The sequence below is a fragment of the Erinaceus europaeus genome, chromosome 19 (genome assembly GCF_950295315.1).
Source record: "Erinaceus europaeus chromosome 19, mEriEur2.1, whole genome shotgun sequence".
In the NCBI taxonomy this organism is placed as follows: Eukaryota; Metazoa; Chordata; class Mammalia; order Eulipotyphla; family Erinaceidae; genus Erinaceus; species Erinaceus europaeus.
In genome coordinates, this window is record NC_080180.1 from 40,233,528 (window position 1) to 40,244,071 (window position 10,544).

A 10,544-nucleotide genomic window follows, 5' to 3' on the forward strand; every position below is an offset into this window, starting at 1 on the left:
ATGGTTCTTTCGGAGATGGGTATCCATGGCAATCCTACCCCTACTTCAAGATCTATAAGCAGCAGATCTCTTACAAATAATCAGTTCTTAACCTACTATTTTTTTTTTATTTTTTTTTTACCAGAGCACTGTTCAGCTCTGGCTTATGGTGGTATAGGGGATAGAACCTGGGCCTGTGGAGCCTCAGGCATGAGAGTTACTTTGCATAACCATTATGCTATCTACCGTTTGCCCTACCTACTATTTTTTTTTTGGGGGGGGGGGAAGTCAAACTCCTTTTTCTTTTCTTTTTTTTTTTTTTGATTTTCATGCTTTATTTTTTAATATGTTCTATGTCTAGCTTCATATTTTTGATTACTTCATAGTTCATTTCTGTGATGTAACTACTGTAAGCTTGTAATCATGCTTTTCTGTCCCCATATTTCCTCCTACAGTTCTTTGTATAGCAATTTGTCTATGAACACCAGTGAGTCTGCTTTTTGGTTTTTAAAACTTTGAGAATCACATGAACTTGAAAAACCTTTGTGTCCTAAAGGAAATTTTTCTCTGAACAATGCACATCTGGGATATTAAAGCAGATCTTTCAAGGTCTTTCAGTTCATCATTGGAAAGCTAATGCATCCCTCAGTTCCCACAGACATTTCCAGACCTCTGACATAATAAAGGCAACCCTTAACCTTGAAATTCTTATTGCATTTCAAACAGCTTAGAAATTCTTTGGCAAATAGCCAATCATTTTTCGTAAGTCACCTCACCTTTTCAAAATATATTGCTTACATGTCATTAGACCATTTAGACAAGGATACAGGCAGCTTTACTTTGTCATTTTCTTGCTCAAGTCCCTATTTTTATTTACAAAGTATTATTTATTCTTTTGCTCTCTCTCTCTCTCTCCCTCTCTTTTTTTTTTTTGCCTCCAGGGTTATTGCTGGGGCTCAGTGCCTGCACCATGAATCCACTGCTCCTGGAGGCCATTTTTTAAAAAATATATTTTATTTATTTATTTTTTATTGTTGTTGTTGGATAGGACAGAGAGAAATGGATAGAGGAGGGGAAGACAGAGACGGGGAGAGAAAGATGAACACCTGCAGACCTGCTTCTCTGCTTGTGAGGCGACTCCCCTGCAGTTGGGGAGCCGGGGCTCTAACCGGAATCCTTACACCAGTCCTTGCCCTTTGCACCACGTGCGCTTAACCCGCTGCGCTACCTCCCGACTCCCCTCTTTTCTTTAAGGGGGTTGATCTTTAGATATATATTTAAAGAATTATTTATTTATTTATTTATTTGGAGATAGAGAATGAGAATGGAAAGAGACTCCAGTACTGTTCAGCTCTGGTTTAAGGTGGTATCAGGAATTGAACCTGCAGTCTGTGGGGCCTTAGGCGTGCATGTATGTTAGTGTTCTAAGGGTTGAGCTAGGACTCTGGACCTGTTATATGTATCATATAGATATATAGATAGATATAGGTATTTTAATGAGAGAAGTCCTTAGAAGATTAAGGACTGCTCAGCTCTGGCTTATGGTGGTGGTGGCAGTGGCGGTGGTGGTGTGTGTGTTTAGGGAGAGATTGCATCTGGGATTCTGCAGCCTCAGACATGAAAGTTTTTATGGCTTTTTTTTTTTGCATAATTATGCTATCACCCCCACGACATATAACATTTCTAAAAGATTTATTTTTTGAGAATGAGAGAGAGACTACAACACTTCTCAACTCTGGTTATATGCAGTGCCAAGAATCATACTGGGGGGAGGGGGTCTTGGGTATACAAGTCCTGAGCGAGAGCACTGAGATTATTCTCCACCTTCATAATCCTTTCTAATGTTCTGTTTCACATGCATAAGAGTGTCTGTAACATATATGAAGTGAAATGCAGATAGTAAGAGGCAAAATCATGGATCACTCACGGAGAACATTACTATCTCATATCTGTCACTGCACTCCTCCCCTGACCCCCTGCCTTTCTCACATTAACTGGGTTGCATGCAAATCTTCACCCTAACTTTTTTCTCTTAAGTGTTTTATTTGTAAATAATAAAATCATATGAAAATTAGAAGGAGAGTATAAGGTTAAGTACAGTTAAGTATTTTACACTTCGATATACATATATATATACATGTGCATATATACAATACATATAATAAAAATAAACATATTTATATATGTATGTATCTTTTTTTAGAATCATTTGAGGGGTAAGTTACAGGTATTGTTGCCATCTTTAAGTATTTCAGTGACACATCCTAAGAACAAGGTATTTCCTTTTATAACAGGGAAGTTTCTACTGTCAGTAAAATGAACAATAACATAATACTACATTTTTAAAAGTGGGATTACACCTGTTTTTTAATTATTGATTTAATATTTTATTATTATTTATTTATTGGATAGAGACAGCTGGAAATTGAGAGGAAGAGGGAGGCAGAAATGAAGAGAAAAACTAAGAGACACCTGCAGCACTACTTCATCCTTTTTTTTTTTTGCCTCCAGAGTTATTGCTGTGGCTGGATGTACCAATTCACTGCTCCTGGCAGCCATTTTATCATTTTTTTAGATAGGACAGAGAAATTAAGAGAAGGGGGGAGACAGAAAGGGAGACAGAATGATAGACACCTGCAGACCTGTTTCACTGCTTGTGAAGCGACCCACCTGCAGGTGGGGGAGCCAAGGACTTGAGCACGTATTGTTGCGCTTGTACTATGTGCATTAAACCCAGCATGACACTGCTTAACCCCCTTGCCTCACCATTTGTTAAACTTCCCTTCTGCAGGTGGGACTAGGGTCTTGAACCTGGATCCTTCTGCATTGTAACATGTGTGCTCAACCAGATGCGCCACCACCTGGCCCCCCCATAATACTATTTTCTAACTCCCTATTTACATGATTAGATCTTAATATTGGTTTGTGATTGTGCATCATCAATCATCAGAGTGGACAAAATAATATATAATACAAAGTTTAAACATTTTTTTCTGCAGTTTCCTAGTAGCCTTGTGATTTCCATTTCAAGCCCTGTGTATTTGGAGTTTGCAAAGCTGGCAAAACGAATGTGCTTTTATGGAAGAAATTTGAGATTTGAGAGTACTAAGAGTCAGTGGCAATCACTCAGCTTAAGAATTTTTTCCATCATCTGTTTTCCTAATTTTTAAATTGTTTTTATGTAACGAGCCATGTCATTTAACCTTTCCTGAGTCCTTGTTTTTGGAACCATAGTTTTTTAAAAAAAAAAAAAACTGTACTGGCAATGTATCTACAATACTCCCCTAACTTAAGAATGTTTCTAACAGATGAAGAAACAGAAGGTCAAAGAGGTCTGCCTGCTTTATAAAAGTCACACAGCTGAGAAATGTTAGGCCAAGCATCTGAATTCAAAGATGATTTTAAAACATTTTTTTTCAACTTTGTCAGATCTAAACCAGACATGTCAGTTTAGTACTGCAATAATTTCGTATCTGGCTCCACCATGACTTCAAAAATTTTTTTTCTAAATTGTCACCGGGGTTATCACTGGGACTGAGTGTCTTCACAATGAATCCACCGCACTCAGTGGCCATTTCCCCCACTTTTTTAAAAATTCCTTTCTCCCTCCCTCCCTCCCTTCCTTCTTTCCTTCCTTCCTTCCTTCCTTCCTTTCCTCCCTCCCTCCCTCCATCCCTTCCTTCCTTTTGATAGGATAGAGAGAAATTGAGAAATGAGGGGGGGAGATAGAGATGAGATAAACAGAGACACCTGCAGCACTGCTTTACCAGACTTAAAGCTTCCCACTGCAGGTGAGGACCAAGGACTTGAATCTAGATACTTGCACATGGTAACGTGTGCACTCAACTGAGTCAGCCATCATTCAGTCCTATCCACCATGACTATTAAGTCTGCTTGATCTGCATTGACTGTGCTTATCTGCATTAATGATTCTGGTTGTGTACACTGATAGCTTTACTCCTACCTTCAATCTCTCTACATTCTACACCTACAGCACTCCTTTTACAGTGGTTTTACTCATGGATTTTCCTTCTTCACCCTCTTCACCTAAGTTAATACCTACTTATCTTCATGACCAGTTTCTCTCCACATTTTTAAAAAATTTATATTTGTTTTTATTTATTTCTTTCCCCTTTTGTTGCCCTGGTTTTTTTATTGTTGTTGTTGATGTTGTCCTTGTTAGGACAGAGAGAAATGGAGAGAGGAGGGGAAGACAGAGAGGGGGAGAGAAAGACAGACACCTGCAGAACTGTGAAGTAACTCCCCTGCAGGTGGGGAGTCGGGGCTCGAACCAGAAAACTTACTCTCTGGTCCTTGTGCTTTGTGCTACGTGCTCTTAACCCACTATGCTACCGCCCGACTCCTTCTCCACATTTTTTTTTTATCTGTGTCTCAGGACTACACTGGGCTCTTGCTTTCTTGATCTCCCTTTACTTCAACTACCATCTTTATAATTTTGATTATTGTATTTTGGCATGAGAGTTTAAAATGTGTCTATTTTTAAAGTTTTCTTTATATGTGAGTAACTTAACTGCAAGGCTTATACCATTTTTAACCACACCCCATCTATTATTTTTTTGCTGCACATAAAGTAAAAACTCAAATCCTACTGACTAAAGAGTTATCTACAAACTATTTGACAGGTTAGCAACATTACACAAGCATTTATTACTATTATTTCTAATTTTTGTTTTTATCACTCTTTATACATGGCATCATTTGTTATCCTGGAGGCAAAAAAAAAAAAAAGTATGCTGCTCACACAATACAAACAATAGGCAGCACAATTTAGACTTATAAAGCCATACTAATGTTGGAATGTGTATTTGTTGGTATGCTTCTAAGACCCCTTCTGTTTCATTGGTTTAGCCCCCCCCCTGCTTAACACTGTATTCTATTTACATAACTACTGTTAACTAAGCACCGCCCTGACTGCAGGGCATTGGTTTAATCCCCACTGGTTCAAAATGTCTTTTTGCTCTGCCCCCTCTCGTAGTCACCCTGATTTCTATCACTGTCTTTTCACTCCACCCTCTCTATGTCACATCCTGTTTTCACCCTACTTGGCGAGTATATATAAGGACAGGATTGTGATTAGAGATAGTTTTAGATGGCTTAGATTGTGCAGCGTTCCACATGAATAAAGAGATACTGCGTACAGCTCAGCCATGAGTCTCTGGTGGTCTGTCTCCTGCCCCTGAAGCTAGCCCAACATGTATTGATTAAGCACACAGAGACTGAAGAAAATGGATAAAAGTCATGAAAATATGTCGTACTCTTAACAAAAGTTATCAAAGTCAAGAAGCTTCAGATAGATTTAATTAATTTTTAAGGAACTTACCAGAAACAGTTCATCCTGAATTATGCATGTGAGCTAGTTTACTGATTAAACTAGCAGGACAGGAAGTCATGGATATTGGAAACTAAAAAAGTTAAAATATGATCTTAGAAATTTTTATCTGTTCATGACAAAATTATAATGACAGAAATGTGACCGTTAACGATTAAAAAAAAAAAAGGGAATGTGGCAAACAGAAGTTGAAGTTGGGTGTGTGGCAAGGGAGAGAGAGGTTCTGTGATTCTAGACAGCTGGCTAGAGTTGGTTAGATAAAACTTAATTATAGAAAACCTTTGAAATACAGAACATCAGTTTATGCTGAGTAAACTCTTCTAGGTGTACTACAGGGACATTACACTTTGTCAGTTATAATAGCAAGAGCAATAAGCAACACTTTTTTGTAAAGTGGACTTGCAGTGTCACCAGGCAATGGCTATCCTGTTCAAATAATTGACTGAAATACTAGGTCAGGACATATTATCATCTCTACCATTCAAAACGAACAAAGTGCAAATTGGTACAGAAATTATGCTGTGGTCAGATGACTAGACTATGGTAATGTGATTCAGAGAATCCTGGAATGAGCAAATAGAACTGAACTTGGGAAAATGGATGTTTGGGGATCCATGGTATTCTCATCTGAAGCTATACCTACTCTTACTTTTAAACCAGAGTTAACATACAAGTGGTTTGAAGACATTTATCTTGTCTGTGACTTGGAAAATAGACTGGCTGAAGGAAAAGTCATATATCTCTATGCTTTCTCCTCTTTATGAAGAGACAAGGAAGCATAATCCTAACAGTATACAATTCTATGATTGAAGAAAACTATGCCAAGATTTCATGTTGATTTTAACTTAATGTTCTTCAATAGCATTTGATATTGTTAGTTTAAATCACATATGTGCAGGGTAGCCACACAAAATAACATTCAAAAATATTTTTTAAATTGTGATTAATGGGTATTAAGGGATTTTCATTCAAACCTTCCCTGTATAATAGGAAGTAGGTGAGGAGGGTATCTAAGTCTAAGTAGACACTATTTCATTAGGAACTTTATGGTGTCTTTTTAGGTCTTTCTACTTGTTTGCTGCATATACTGACTCACTGCAGGTTATTGTGTACTTTTGCTTTCAGGTATATATTTTGCCCTAATTTATGGATACATGTGAACATATGCTCTATCTCATGGGACCTGGTCTATATCTAGGTTTTGGGACTTTGTTAGGAAGTGAACCACCTAAAACTGAATTAGGGAATCTTATGAAAGGAAAGGTCTCACCCGAGTAATGAGGCTGAAGGGTTGGCATTCCATGACTGACGTCTCTGGACACAGTCTGAAGTGAAGCATGCTGAAGTGGTACTCGTTGTGTTGATTAGGTTGCGATCTGCGGATGTTCAAAATAGGTAAATGATGGCAATAATGCTAAACCAAGTGAAGCAAAATCCTTTTTTTCTGTTACTTGCTAGTTTTTATTCCTATTCTCTAAATACTTCTTTCAATTAATGGTTTACAGTAAACAATAAATATAGTTGTTTGTACATGTGTAAAATTTCTCAGTTTTCTGCAAGACATTCTAACCTCTCATGTAGGTCCTCCTCCACCATTATGCAATAGAATCTGAAAGTCACTCTCTCCCAACTCTCTCAGAACCCTTTACTTTGGTGCAATACACCAGCCAACACTCTCATTTATAATGCCATTGCCCAAGCACTACTCTGAATAACAAACATACAGGCATTAATTAAAGAAGAAGAAGAAGAAAGAGGAGGAGAGGTGGGTGAAGAGTGAAAGAAAAAGAAAGAAAAGGAAGGAACAAAAAAAAAAAAAAAAAGAAAAAGGACAAAAACAAACCATCACTCTAGGATGCTTTTTCTAGAATTAACTTGTTTTTCCATTTTCACTTTTGGTTTTTAAAATGGAACACACGCTGAATGTTGCTGTTAATAAGGAAAGTCAATGAAAACATCACACATGAAGCTTGGATAGCAAACCCAACCCTCTACAACATGGAAGCATCATGGATGGCACTTGGGAAGCTCCATGCATGGTAGAGCTATGCTACAATATCTCTCACATCTCATTCTCCCTAAAAAAAAAAAAGTGAAGAATTGAGCAAGAGAGCAGGGCAGCTCCTTCAGTAGCATCACTCATGCTCAAGATTTGGGGTAAAAAAAATTCTGGTTCACTTCATGACCAGTGTCCTAAAGTCAAAGAAAATACCACTTAGATGGAAAGCTCAATCATTTATTGTGTCATTTACTGGATTCTTCTCTTCCTGACACCCTCCATGGGAAGCAGCAGAGGCCTTGCATTCAGTGCCCAGCTCTGCCTGTGATTCCTGAGTCACTGCTCTTCTCCACTCCTACTCTCCTGCCCTCTGAAACACAGGAGTGTGGTGAGGAGGGATCCCAAATCAACAGTATCAGTGATTTATACAAAAATGTCCCTGGCGGTCAGTGGGGTGATACAGCCCCTCTCCCTGCCCCCCCACTCCCCACCCCCCCACCTTGTTAATGGGCATTGATGTGAAGTTCCATTTGTGGAAAAATAAACCTCCTGGGGAAAAATATTAGTGGGGCTCTGGGGACTTGGAACTTACCTTTTTAAAGGCACCTTCCCTCCATCCCCTGAACTGCAGGCTGTTTCTCACCATCCTGCTTCTCCTGCCCCACCTCTCACTCAGCAGTTCCCAGGAGTCTCAGGCTGATGAATGTTCCAACACTGCCAGAACCTGTATAAAAAGGAGGAAATATCACCTTTTCCATCTGTTCCTAAAACTCTGCTGCATAGTGACCTCTTTCCCAAAACTTGACCCTTCTTAGACTCTGTCGGGCTAGCTTCACGGGCAGGAGAGAGAGATGACCAGGGACTCATGGCTAAGTGGTACGCAGTTCAGTCTTTATTCATGTGGAATGCAGCACAATCTAAGTTATCTCTAATCACAATCTTGTCCTTATATATTCTGAGGCGGAAGAGTCAGGTCTGAAGAGGATGTATGTAGGATAGGGGGTGGGGAGAAGGAAAAAGCATGAGAAACAATGAGGATTAAGCCAATGCCCTGGAGGCAAGGTGGTGCTTAGTTAACAGTGGTTAAGTAAATAGAATGCAGTGTTAAGCAGGGGGGATTAAACCAATGAAAGAGAAGGGGTCTTAGAAGCAGAATTTAGAAGCATACCAACAAGACTGCCCACAACAATGCAGCTTTCTAGGTTTGTCCCAAGTGGAGGTGAGGATAGAGCCGGACATACGGGGACCTCACCTCCTGAGCCCCATAGGACACCAGGTCACGTGCTGTACTCACCAGGACCTTTCTGCCAGGCTTGGAGACACCAAGGTGTGGGAAGCTTCTTTCTAGGGATCCTTTTGGAGAAGTCAGCGTCAGCTTATACACTCCCCAAGGACCAGGGGCTTGGGCACAGATCTTGGTGCAGACACAGAGGTCCTGACTGCTCTTCAGACTCCCCAGCTGTGTGTGCCCAGCCTTTGATGGTCTTGATTAGAGCTCAGGATGCTCTAATCTCCATGGGAATGGAGGGAGCAGAGGTGATGGGGGTGTGTGTCTTTCTTTCTTTTTTTCTTTCTTTTATTTAAGAAAGGAGACATTAACAAAACCGTAGGATAGGAGGGGTACAACTCCACACAATTCCCACCACCCAATCTCCATATCCCGTCCCCTTCCCTGATAGCTTTCAGAGTATGGACCCAGGGTTGTTGTGGTGTGTCTTTCTTACTGAAGCTCACGGGGTCCCTGCTTCAGGAACTTGGCTTTTTCAGTCATTTAAAGGATGCACTCCATTTCTTTTGTGGGGCATCCCACAGCAGCATACAGGAAACAGGAGATAGAGCAAAGGAAATAGAGAAAATATTAGGTAAGAGATTGGAAGAAAGGGAAGGGGTAAAAGAAAGGAGAGTGAAAGACGTGGATTGTGAGTGGTAAAGTACAGGGAAAAGGACGGTTAAATGATTGAAAAATTAGATAGTAAGAGTGTGAAGTGAGTGCAACCAAAGGTTGATCAAGTTCACTAATCAGAGTCTGTCACAGGTCACCAAGACAGCTTCCAGGGCACATGGACAAGAAACCCAGCTCAGTAAGACTTTTATCTGTTTTTTTTTTTTTTTTTCTCTTTTGCCATTTCATCATAATGTTCCCTTCCTTATGAGGTCAGAGCAAGGAATGGGCCAAGCCAGGGGTATGCCACAGTGATATTTCTGACTTTTTGGTCCACAGCTAAAGAACTTCCTGTTTATGAGATTTACTAGATATTAGTTGTTTACTTAGGAAGTTAAAATCTGTAGGAATCTTCAGAGGCTTTTCCATTCACAGCTTAAAAGCCTGCTATATTTGTCTTTCTTTCATCCCCTCACTCTCTCTCTCTCTTTCTTTCTCTTCCTCCCTCCCTTCCTTCCTCTCTCTTTTTTCTTTTCTTTGAAGGCTCTCTTAATAAGATTCAGTTCTTTTCCTTTAAATTTTGGTCTCAAAATTACACTACAACTCACCTTGACTTCAGAGTACTCTAGGATGTGTTCTGTTCCTAAGATACAATATGGCACATTTGTCCCACCTAGAATCATGACCTAATCTACACTAATTAAGCCAATGAAGGTATGAAGACATTTACTAGAAAGCTTGGAGGTCAGAGGTAGAGGGTTGCTCTTTTCAATGTGTTGAAGGAAGCTGTCAATCAGGTACCTTCAATCTGACATTCTCTCCTTCCAAAACTGAGGCATCAAGAAGCCAAGTCAAGCTGAGTATCAGAATTAAGAACTGATATATAATGTGTCCATCAGCATTAAATACTTTCTAGTATTTATTTTATTAATGTACCAGTGGTTGATCTTTTAATAACTTGTTGCTTGTTTTTGTGTTGCTATGGTCTTAGGTATGCATGATTTTTATCACTTTGGGCTGATTTGTCAGATACACAGATATCAACAGATAGAAGGAAGAGGGGAGTGAGAGATACCACAGTCCCTATCCTTCTCCTCATACAGCAAAGCTCCATTGTGGTGTTCTGGGGCCTCAGACCTGGCCTGAGTACAAAGCAGGTTTTTCTCACCTGTTCTTTTCCATGAGTGATTTCACAATGTTTCATGACTTGAGAAAGTATCTAAAATGTTCTGAGGAAATGCTAAAGTAACTTATGTATTGAGGAAAGAGTCTATAAATGCCAGTAGCCTTCTATTCAATAATTTTACACATAAAATGACTATAAAACCTACATC

The 10,544-nt window shown here is 39.5% G+C and overlaps 1 long non-coding RNA gene across 1 annotated transcript; it reads right to left on the reverse strand.

Annotated features, from left to right (window-relative positions):
* Positions 1-6,719: 6,719 nt before the first annotated feature.
* LOC132534739 (uncharacterized) lies at positions 6,720-8,898 on the reverse strand. The gene is made up of 3 exons (XR_009546447.1): positions 8,623-8,898; positions 7,921-8,052; positions 6,720-7,698 (listed from the first exon to the last, which is right to left on the reverse strand). It is a non-coding gene; the product is annotated as an uncharacterized LOC132534739 (long non-coding RNA).
* Between the last annotated feature and the right edge of the window lie 1,646 nt (positions 8,899-10,544).